Consider the following 11,471-nt stretch of genomic DNA (forward strand, 5'->3'; position numbering starts at 1 on the left):
AAACAGTAACGATATGCTATGTGAAACTTACCATCTGGTCGCGGTTCAGTCACGTGTCATTCACCATTGTAGAGACGAGTGTCCCAGAGTATGCCAACCTCGTTTGCAGCTTCCGACAGACGCTAGCGTTGCAACACGCCAGCCGCTGAGGTCTCAGCTAACGATGCTTCGTCCGCATTGTCTTGAGCAACCGCGGCCCAAATGCGAACTCGCCAGGCTACAAGAAATGGTCGAAGTAGGGGGAAGGGTCTGCGACGTACTCAAGACGCGGCCCGTCTCGCAGCGAAGGCACGAGTCTCCCGCTCTCACCGGCGGCTTTCCGAGCACTGCAGACCAGCTAGCGGCGGCCGCGGCGGCGCCAAGGGCGACGAAGACGCTGATTGGCTGGCGGGCGCCGCACGGTGTCTCGCCCCTCGCGCCCGTTGTAAGGTCCCTGTATTGGAACATAGAGGGACCTTAGCCCGTTGGAATCGTTCACCTCGTCAACGCGAGCTCACATCCACGCGCTGTCTTCGCCCAGACGATCCTTAAGCCCCAACCAGACGTACGCGTTGGAACGCGTCCGCAGGCGCCGTGCGCCTGAGAGAGATTGTGGTTGTGAGGAGGAAGTGGCGCTATTTTCTGCCTCTTCCTCTTCACAACCACAATCTCTCTCAGGCGCACGGCGCCTGCGGACGCGTTCCAACGCATACGTCTGGTTGGGGCTTTACACTGTAAGCGCCATATCCCAGCTTCGCAGCGCACGACTTTTCTACCCCGAATAGTTGCCAAAAACACAGAAGGTGAAACGCTGTCTCCGCTGGACGGGAGGCGCTTCACTCGCAGGGCGAAGCGTTCGAGACGCGTTGCGAGTAACGATCGCATTTTACTACGATTTCAATCACAGACGCGCATTTCTGGCCGCGGACGTTCGAGTGTGCACTTTTTATCTCCGTCTTCCGGTGTTGCTATTACTGACGAAACTTCGCCGTGCTCATTCAGGGGCTGCAGAATTAAGCATTTCCTTCTTTAAATCACGGTCATCATTTTAAATGGCGCGTATTCGCGGCCATTCATGCTATTCCAGGGGATCTTACAGCGAAGCTGATGCAAACGCTCAAGGTCGTTATATTTCACGGAGTTCTGGCTGAGGAGAAGTTTATTGTTACGAAAATCCGGCACAACCCGTTGCACGATGATTGTGGAATTTATTACGAAAACACTGCCGTTCTACTGCTTGTTCCTGCTCTAACCTGTAATCACGTTGTTCAACTGTTTGTCGCGGGCCTATGCGGCCGCGTGCATGCACCCTCTCGGCATCAAAGCAGGGCTCGTCTGATAGTCACTGACCTCGAAGCGTTCCAGCAAGCAGAAGCTTCGGGGTCTTTTCGCTCAGCCAGATGGTCGTCAGCGTGCCGCGAAACAAGAACTCGCCTCTCGAGTGCAGACCACTACCGAATCCTACATCGCCTACATTCAGGTTAATATCTAAAGCATTTGATCGCGTTGCTCACTGTTGCCTCATTTCTAAACTCTCATGCTTAAGCCTTAACGAGCTAACAATTTCTTGGATAAGAAACGTTTTGTCTTTTCGAAAGCAGTCCACTGTCATTGACCAGTACTCTTCCCCTTTCAGTAACGTAACATCAGGCGTACCTCAGGGAAGTGTCCTTGGACCCTTACTCTTCCTAATTTATATCAATGACTTGCCATCTAACATTACATCCAGTGTTCGACTATTCGCAGATGACTGCGTTATCTACCGTCAAATCCGCTCCCCCGCTGATCATATCGCTCCTCAACATGACCTTCAATGTGTCACTAACTGGTGTATGGATTGGCAAATGACCCTGAACACTAACAAATGCAATCTAATGACATTTAGTCGCAAAAAACTCCTACTCTACTTTCAGTTACTCACTTGGCAATAGTATCGTCGCTCGCACATCTTCATACAAGTACCTTGGAATCCTTCTAACACCGAGCCTTTCATAGTCATCCCACATTGAAAAAATAAGGGCTAAAGCATCGCGCACTCTCGGATATCTAAAACGTAACCTTCGCAGCGCTCCTTCCCTCACCAGAAAGATAGCCTACCAACAGGGGCGTAGCGAGAAATTTTTGTCGGGGGGGGGGGGGTTCATCGGCACGACCGGGGGGGGGGCACGCATCTGCTTTCCACTACGTGACGTGATCGATAATAAGTATCGGTAGTTTAAGCACACTCTATGCATGTATATCAAAGACATGGGACCCCCCCCCCCCCCTCGCGTGTGTGTGTGGCACTGTGTGCTTGTGAAGAAATTAAGTAAAAAGTAATGTAAGCACAGTAAAATACAGTAAGTACGACAGGTACAGTGGGCGTTTGGAGCAACCGTCTCTCATCGCGCCACTGAATGGACCAGTCTTCGAAAACGCATCATTGAGACGACCCACCCGATCGGAGAAGACATCATTAATTGTTAATCTCCGTTAAGCGTAGATGGCGTCGTCCTCGTCGGGGCGAAGTGCGCTTCACAGGTCAAGGACGGCTATACATGTGAAAACGCACGTGTTACCAGGCTATACCTACTCCCATAGCAATAGCTTGTTCGCTGCGTCTTTGCGCTAGAAAACTGAAATACGCGCAAAAACGAGTAATGCTTGTTTTTACGAAGCTTTCGTCGCCTTGCATTTCCTGCGGCAAGTGCATGGGCCGCTGTGTCTTCCGCTGTGTGCGAGCGTGCAGCCGTCATTTGCCTTTACGTCAACAGATTCAGAATTGTACAGAATATTTCACCGCACTGCATAGTTATGGCATGTGTACCCATTTTAAGTAGTGCGTGCGAGTCATTTCTGCTTCACTTAGGCCGGTGCAAACAGGAAGTGGCCTTGTACCTCACAGAATCCCGACTGATTGGTGTACTAGCGATGCAGGAATGAACTCCGGTCTTGTTCAGTGCATAGTGCACATAATCAATTTCTCAGGACGCGTGAACTCCGACGAGAACTGTCAGCGCCTGCAACAAGAGTTTACTTACGCTGTACTGCGCACAGCAGTAATCCATGTTTGTCGGCTGTCTGTTTCGTGCATTCTGTTGCGAGTCGGTGGAATTTCACTGCTGGCATCAACCCTTTCGTGTGTACATTGCTGCTTTGGGATTCCACAACACAACAGCAACTACCAGCCTTTCGTAATTGCTGGTTAGGGATTCAGCAACACAACAGTAACTACCAGCCTTCCGTAGGAGCGCAATCGCAAACGAGAGACGTTTTGCGCTGCAGACTATGGCTACGTTCACATTTGGGAAGCGGCAAGCGGGTGGAGATGCCAAAGCGGCCGGAAAATCTTTTCCGCGCATGTCTAAGTTCACATTTGTTTTGCTACCACCGCGGCCGCGCTGCCGCTTTCGTCCACATCCATCTAGTCTGCGTACGTTTGTCGGCGTGGTGGCGCTCATTATCGCATTATTTCGAGCGGTATGTTCATTCACTGACCCACCCGTCATCAAAAGTGATCATCTTGCGCAATTTCGCCTGTCATCTGCGACCTTCGGTAAGTTCCTCGTTGGCGTTCTGTAATTCTCCTCACACGGGCGCGGTAGCGCTGTGTCACAGGTTGCTGCCTATAGGCGTGAATATATTTCTTTAATAGCTTTTATTTACAAGTTGTAATAACATTTCATCATTTCGTATTATTTTCGGCGCCTCCAGGACACGAAAGCGGCAACGGGAACACCAAAGCTAAAACCCGGGCTGGCCCTTGTGTTGAGGCTCGCCGAAGCCTGCGCGTCCTACGTGAGACCTACGCTCCCAATCTATCGCCGCGACGAGAAAAGCACCCCGCGACTTCTGCAACATACCGTGCACGTGCGAGGAGAATTATGGAGCGCCAACGAGGAATCTGCCTAACTATTGTCTTCCATGGAAGTGGAAGAAGAAATGGCTTTTATACTTCTACCTACTTGTTTTCTAGAAATGGACAATGAATAAACGGAAGACAAGAAAACCTCGGAAACGGCAGTGGTGGGTTCGCCTGGCTTTGCAAAAGTGTAAGAAGTTGGGCCACGCCAAGGCTTCGTTGCCGCACCTCCTGTCGCGCGACGTTGAATACTATCGCGAGTATTGCTGACAGTACGTTTGAGTGCCACTCTTGTCGTAGAGCAAGGGGTGGTTCTTGATCGCGTCGATCAGCATTACAGCCTACACTTTTGGTGCCATGTTCAATGTTACGACCGGAAGTTTACATGCTAGTGTAGCTTCCGGTCGAGCAGAACGACTTTCCGCCGCGTTTCCGCTTCGCCATGGCGAAAAAATCGGTCCGAGACCAATTTGGCTCGCCGCCTGTTTTTCTTCCTGTTTTGCCGCCTAGGCGGGCGGATTTCTGCAAGATTTTGCCGCTTCCGACAGCTTCGAGACTAAGTTCCTACGCGAACGCGGCCTAACCGGCGGCACCTGAAGGGAAGCGGCGGAAATGTATACCGGAAATTTCGACCACCTGGGGACTTTAACGTGCACCTAAATCTAAGTAAACGGGCCGCGAGCATTTTCGCCTTCATCTAAAATGCGGCTGCCGCATTTGTTGCTTCATTTGTTGCGCATTTGTTGTTTCAGAATGCGGCCGCCACATTCGCGCCCAAAACCTCACAGAGTGTCAAGGCCTTGACAACCACCGTGACAGTTTTTTTTTTCCATATGCAGACATGATTCGCTGTAAATTACCAACCCAAACGGAAGCGCCCAGGAATGAAATTGTGATAGTAGCACCGGTTTCATGAATTATGTCAGCGCGAAGCGACGAGAGAGAAGGGTGGGTTAGTGGGGGGGGGGGCAGAAAATTTCGGGGGGGGGGAGGGGGTTGAACCCCCCCCCCTTGGCTACGCCACTGCCTACCAAACATTAGTGCAACCCCAGCTCGAATTCGCAGCTTCTATATGGTCACCTCATCAGGCATATCTAATCCACCTTCTCGGAGTTGATTCAAAACCGCGCTGCACGTTTCATTGCCAGAGATTATAGCCCATTTTCGAGTGTAACTAACATCAAGTTGTCGTTGTCACTTTCATCTTTGGAATCACGCAGGAATATAGCGTTTGATTTGACTTCTGCACAAAATCATACACAATGTAAATCCGTCTACTTTACCGCTCGTTCGTCCCTCTCGCACATCTAGACGTCTCCATAATCTCAGTTTCCAACGGATCTTCGGTCACACCAATGCATTCAACTGCACAGCTTTGCCACGTGCCATTCATTGCGCTGTGGAACGGTCTTTCTGATAACATCGCTGACATTAATGATACAGTAATCTTCAGACCAAAAATCTGTGCAATATTTGGCTAGTACTTCGCTAAAAATCAGTGCCTGTTTTAGTTTTGTTGTTCTTAACTTCATTGTTGTGTATTTATGTAAGCATTTGTGCTGAGATTGTTTGCTTTACTGCAAACTGGAAAGCTAACAGCTGTTACTTCACCTTCCTTTCTTTTTGTTTTTATTTTGCGTTCTTTGTTTATTATTAATTTTGATTCTCGTTGTGTTCTTATTTATGTAACCATATAACATGTTCTTGCTCCACAATTGTTATTTGTTATCTGTACTGCCCCCCTCACGCAATACTCCTTCTGGAGCCTGTGAGGTATATGAAATAAATAAATAAATAATTGGCCCTTTGTCGGAAGGTCGATGATAAGATGTCGGAACCGGACAAGGTTGGCCACATAGTGAAAAGAATCACTGAAGATGCTTTTAATTTACTCGTTTTCAGGAACTGCCCAACAGTGGCTGACGTTACTCTAGAGTGTCGGCGGTTTGAGCAAGCGAAAAGTCGCCGCAGCCAGTCGAGGTTCGGCCGGCTGCCTAATAACGCTGCTACTTGTTGCGAGGACCCCCCCCCCCCCTCCCCCCACTGCCTCGCCAAGCTCCTCCAACACAAGACGTGGTGCGCATCATCTCGTACATGCCGAGCCACTCATCCATGTCAACGCTGTTTGTCCCTAAATGTCGTGGGGCTGTGGGGGGTGATAAACTGGGCGGTGGTCGCAGGCGTAGCTGGCGGCGACGTGTTGTCCCCTGGCAGCATGGAGGTAGACTCAAGGTGGTGTCTGCCCCGCACCTCAACCAAAATATGTTACGTGGAAACACAGTAGGGAGACTATCTATAGGGTGTATATACAACGGTAGCAAGCATTGGCCAGCATCAAGCAAGACACGTCGTCATCAGCTCACACATTGGCCTCTTATGGGTGTACGTCCCACTAAATCCAAAGGCTCCAAGCACTATCCAATATCCAAGCACATACAATGAAATCTCGATATAACGAACTTAGGGGACCGCGGTAAATCATTCGTTAGTCGGAAAGGTTGTTATAGTGAAATCTGCTAAATTAACCATTCCGTCCATCGACCCATCAGTTCATAAGTTGTCACAATTTCAGCTTGTGGGAACCTTCGGGTCCCATAACCGCCGCACGGGCAGCGAACGTGGCGTCAAGCGCATGCGTGCCAGGGAGAGTTGGGAGAGGAGAAACTTTCCTTCCGCGGGCGGCGCACGGGAATCGCAAGCGCTATCAGCGCCACCGGGTGGGTCACGTGAGATCCCGCTGATATCACCCGGGTCTCTTTGGTCTCCAGCAAGCGGCGACGGCGGCTCCGCGTCGCTCCCGTATTCCCGCACGTGGTTAATTTGCCGCGGCCCCCCCGTATTCCCCAGTTGCGAAGTCGGAAGCCCTTCTTTACCTAGTGTATTATTCTCTTCGAGGGAACCCTCAGCGATGTCAACTATAGCTAGCTGGCCTGCTCGAAGTGTTAGTTGCAGTCGTAATAAATGCTTTCCGAGTGTACACGTGGTTGTCGTCTATTGTTTCCTCGAGCTTGTACCGGACCGCGGTTGATGCGCAGGCATGCGCCAACCGCGGGGCTCGGTGTGTCGAGGCAGAGGGCCGTTGGCACCCCCCCCCCCTTTTCCCGACAAGCTATCCACAAAAACGTCGTTGTTGGCTCTTGGCACGCGCTGTTACTATTTTCCATAGGTCCAGCTGCCATGCACCACCGATACACGGTATAGGCTCCGTACAGTGAACAGAGGGCGCTACAACCGAATACGGCAAAACGCCGTGCAGCGCCAATGGTCGTAGGAATGGGAAACACTGAGACGGCCGCTCCGAGCCCCGCGGCAGCGACTGAACGTGTTTCAACGCACGCGTCACGTTCAAAATGTCGCGTGTGTTGTTTTGCGGCTTTAAGCCGATAAGCTGTATTGAAAATTACTTTCGTGCGCCTATACTCGACAAAAGAGACGAGCTGTATGTGGCGGGCCACGTTTACGACGTGAAGGAGACCGACGGCGCCCACTTGAGGGCGCCGTCGGTCACTCTCAGCAAGGGAAACAAGTGGACGACGTTTCCTTGCAGGTAGGGAGAACATGCATGCATTTTTATATCAGCAAGTACCATGCAGTAACCGAATGACTTCTTCACGAGACGGTAAACGAGGCAAACACGCCACAAAGCGCTGACGAGAGAGAGCAGTCTAACGGCGGGCGCCACTTGATGAAGTCATTTGAAGTTCAGATGTTACACGCACCATCACCACCCCCAAAATCAACGCAAACCGAATTTACTTACTTTGCTGAAAGTATCACAGAAAAATGCAATTTAACAGTTTATTACCGGACTGCAAGCATGCAAGCAAATCAACAAAGATTTGCATGCAGCCTACAAGAGCATTTGAGGCGCAAATTCGCGCTACGCAAGCTTGCTGTGCAAAACGTGCTCCATACACTTCCAACCGCGCTAAACACACAAATACAGTTGCAGAACCTCAAGCAGCTAGACCTGGCTAGACCTTAAAACATATAGTTACATTGACACTAGGAAAACGCTGTTTTCACAATTACTTAACTCTTCGAACAGCAACAATCCATCTTTTTCGTCGTTCTTGCTCCCACGGGCGGCCAGGAAATCGGTGCAATTTCACGCCAGGCTGGCCTTCGTGGCTGTGGCAGTTTTTTAAGCAGGAGTACCGGCACTTGTTCCTCTTCCTTTTCCGTACGCTTTCAGTCGATGGATCAGAATTAGTCGAGCTGAACGATTACATTGTCTCAACGCCAGAAACGACCGAACAGCACCAGCAACGCCGCGCCTACGAATACCCCCGCGCGCTTTGGCCGTCTAATTATTGTTGGCGGCGCTGCGACAGATGGCGCAGCAATCGCAGCAAACTTCACTGTACGGAGCCTATAACATTGAGATACGCAAGTAAAACACACACTGAGAAAACTACTGAGAAAAGGCAGCTCCCTGTAGCCTCCAAAGTGCAATCTGGTTTGTTTTTCATATTCCTTGCCGTGGGCACTGCAACTGTCGCACTCGGGACGGACACCTGAACTATTACAAAGAAAAGCGTGTGTAAACGACAACGTGTGGGAAGTGCGGTCGTGCGGCATCCCAGAGAGTACGGAGGTTACCTTTCTCCGCGCATGTAGCTAGTACGGCGTAGAAGCGCGAAAGAAGGATGAGATGCGTCTCCGCGTTGCTAAGCGACACTTGTCTAGCCTATGCATGCACTCGTTTCTTGTTTGTTTTTGTTTTCCGCATTCCTTGCAGTGGACACCGGAACCAGTCCAAGTTTTCCACAATAGGTCATGTTCGAGTGTGCGGACCTGGGTATGACAGGCGGAAGGCATTCTCCACCCACAATGAGGATTGAACTTGAAGGTGAGTGAGCTTTTGCTTTTATTTAATAGAGAAAACATGTCAAGCATCTTGAACTGGTGAAAACACAAAAGCAAGAGCTTTCTTACACGAGGTTTTGTCTGTGCAGCTGTGTCGGCAGAGACAGCTGAGAGTGCTCATGCTCCAATGATGAGGATTGAAGCTGAGGGTGAGTGAGCATTTTTGTTCAATTAATGGAGGAAACATGTGATATGTCAACTGTGGTTCCATTATGGCAGGATAGAACTTTTTGTTACATATGCTAGTGCAATGAAGGCTTTGTGAAAAACCATGAACTACACTATTTCAAAGCAAGTATGCACATTATGCAAGTTCTTAGTAGTCCCCATTTGCTTAGTATTGCTACAGAACATTATTTGCCTCGACGAAGTGGCGAGCAGTGTGAAGAAGACGACGAACATTAGAGGCTAATGCGGGCTGTGGCTTCTTGGCCAAGTGCGGCGCATTTCTTTGTAAATATGCTTGTATATAGCTTTTCGTCTGCGTCTTCCTAGGTAACATATCTGGTGAGGTGGACGTTCCCTGTACCTCGTCATGGAGCTTCGCAGTGGACGGTACGTCGATCCTTCCGTCATGGCTCCCGGCGACGACAGCTCGACTCCGCCGGCTCCGACACCTGCTGCCACTTCGATGACCTACATGGCTCTCCCCGCTTCCCGCGATCCTGGCGTATTCTCGGGCAAAGATGGGGAAGACGTCGACGACTGGATCAGCCTGTTCGAACACGTCAGCCGCAATAAACGGTGGGACCCTACTATCATGCTCCCCAACGCACTCTTTTACCTCGGTGGCACACCTGGAGTTTGGTTTCGGACACACGAAGATGAGATCACCAGTTGGGATTCGCTTAAGCAAAAGCTCCAAGACTTGTTCGGCAACCCCTACGGTCACCAACTTGCCGCGCAGAGGGCGTTATCCGGCCGTGTGCAGACGTCCACAGAGCCCTACGTCACGTACATTCAGGACGTCTTGGCTCTGTGCCGCAAAGTCGACGCACACATGACTGAACCAGACAAGGTTTCCCACATCCTCAAAGGCATTGCCGATGACGCCTTCAACTTGTTCGTATTCCACAACGTGGGGACGGTGGATGCGGTTATAAAAGAGCGTCACCGCCTGGAACTCGCTAAAAGCCGACGCGTATCGACCAGCAGTTTGCCCGGCTTCCCAACACCCCAGCGAAATTTTCCTGTGCTGACGCTCCTCGCCCCAACAACACTGTTGATGTTACCAGGATCATCCGGCGTGAGATTGAGGCCTCCTATCCGGCTGCCTTCGACTCCAGCTCCTCCAACGCACCTGCAGTCACGGTTTCCCTGATCCAGGCAGTTGTCCGCCAGTTCGCGAACATGGGTCTTCACACCGTCTGTTCGGCCCATCGCCCTGATACCCACCCGGCTTCTTCGATTCCGCCCCGTCCCACATCTTATTACCCACCACGTTTCCGCAACCCATCTGAATGGCGCACTGCTGACGACAAGCCCATTTGTTTTCACTGCCGTCGAATCGGACACATTTCTCGCCACTGTCGCAGTCGCTGGAGTTCCCCGACCCGGTCTACTTATACTGCCTACTCTCGCCCAGATGGCCCTTCTCGACCCTATGCCGCACGATCCGATAATGCCGCCACTGATTCTCCTGCGCCGACCCGCCCCTATTCTCGTTCGCCTTCGCCCCAACGACGACAATCTCGCTCTCCTCAGCCCCGTGGCACCTATTCGCCGACTCCCTTCGGACGCCGCTCCCAGCCGGAAAACTAGACAATGCAGCGCCTCGAGGTGACGCTGCATTACTCCCTACGCCGCCAAATCCTCTGCTGACGTTGCCCACTCATCTGAAGCTTCTTGACGTGTAAGTCGACGGTGTTTCTGTATCTGCTCTTATAGACACTGGGGCGCGTGTATCCGTAATGAGCGCTGACCTTCGTAACCGGCTGAAGAAAATACATACACCCGCCACGACGCCTGTTGTCCGTGTCGCCGATGGCGGAACAGCCCCCGTAATTGGTATGTGTGCCGCCCGCGTCTCCTTCGCCGATCGCTCCACTATCGTGCTATTCACAGTCATCGCCCACTGTCCCCACGATATCATCCTTGGCTTGGAGTTCCTCTGCGCGCATTCTGTTCTCATCGACTGTTCCGCCAGTACTCTCCGCCTTGACCTGCCTGTTCTGGATCCCTCTGAACCACACCCTAGTCGCCTCAGTTCCGTCGACTTCGTTCGCTTGCCACCTTCGGCACTGACTTACGTTGACTTAGTGTCATCCCCACCAGTGCCCGACGGTCACTACATCTCGGCTCCCATGCAAGACGTCCTGCTTACACACGGGATCACAGTGCCTCATACAGTTTTATCTGTTACGGCGAATTGCGTCTGCCTGCCAGTGGTCAATTTTGGCTTGACGGATCACTCAGTAGCATCTATTCTAATTTTGGCTTGAGGATCACTCAGTAGCATCTATTGCAGTAGGCGACAATTCAACCGATCCTCCTCTACCATCGCAGTCGGCGACTTGTGCCACTGCCGACTTACAGAACATGATTGCGCCCGACATGCCGTACGAGCCCGCTCGTGAGCTCTACCACGTTCTGTGCTATACGGAGTAATGATAGTAGCTTTATCAGCGGTATAAACTTGGACATGCAGCAGCACCGGCCACACGCAGAACTGTTGTCGACGCCGTCGGCGTTTTGCCCGTGTTCGCACAAAAAGCGTGCGGCGTTGGTGACTGTTGCCGGAGCCTCTGATATAAATATGCACTTGGTGCCGCAGCTAAACGTC

The sequence above is a fragment of the Dermacentor silvarum genome, unplaced genomic scaffold (genome assembly GCF_013339745.2).
Source record: "Dermacentor silvarum isolate Dsil-2018 unplaced genomic scaffold, BIME_Dsil_1.4 Seq1053, whole genome shotgun sequence".
In the NCBI taxonomy this organism is placed as follows: Eukaryota; Metazoa; Arthropoda; class Arachnida; order Ixodida; family Ixodidae; genus Dermacentor; species Dermacentor silvarum.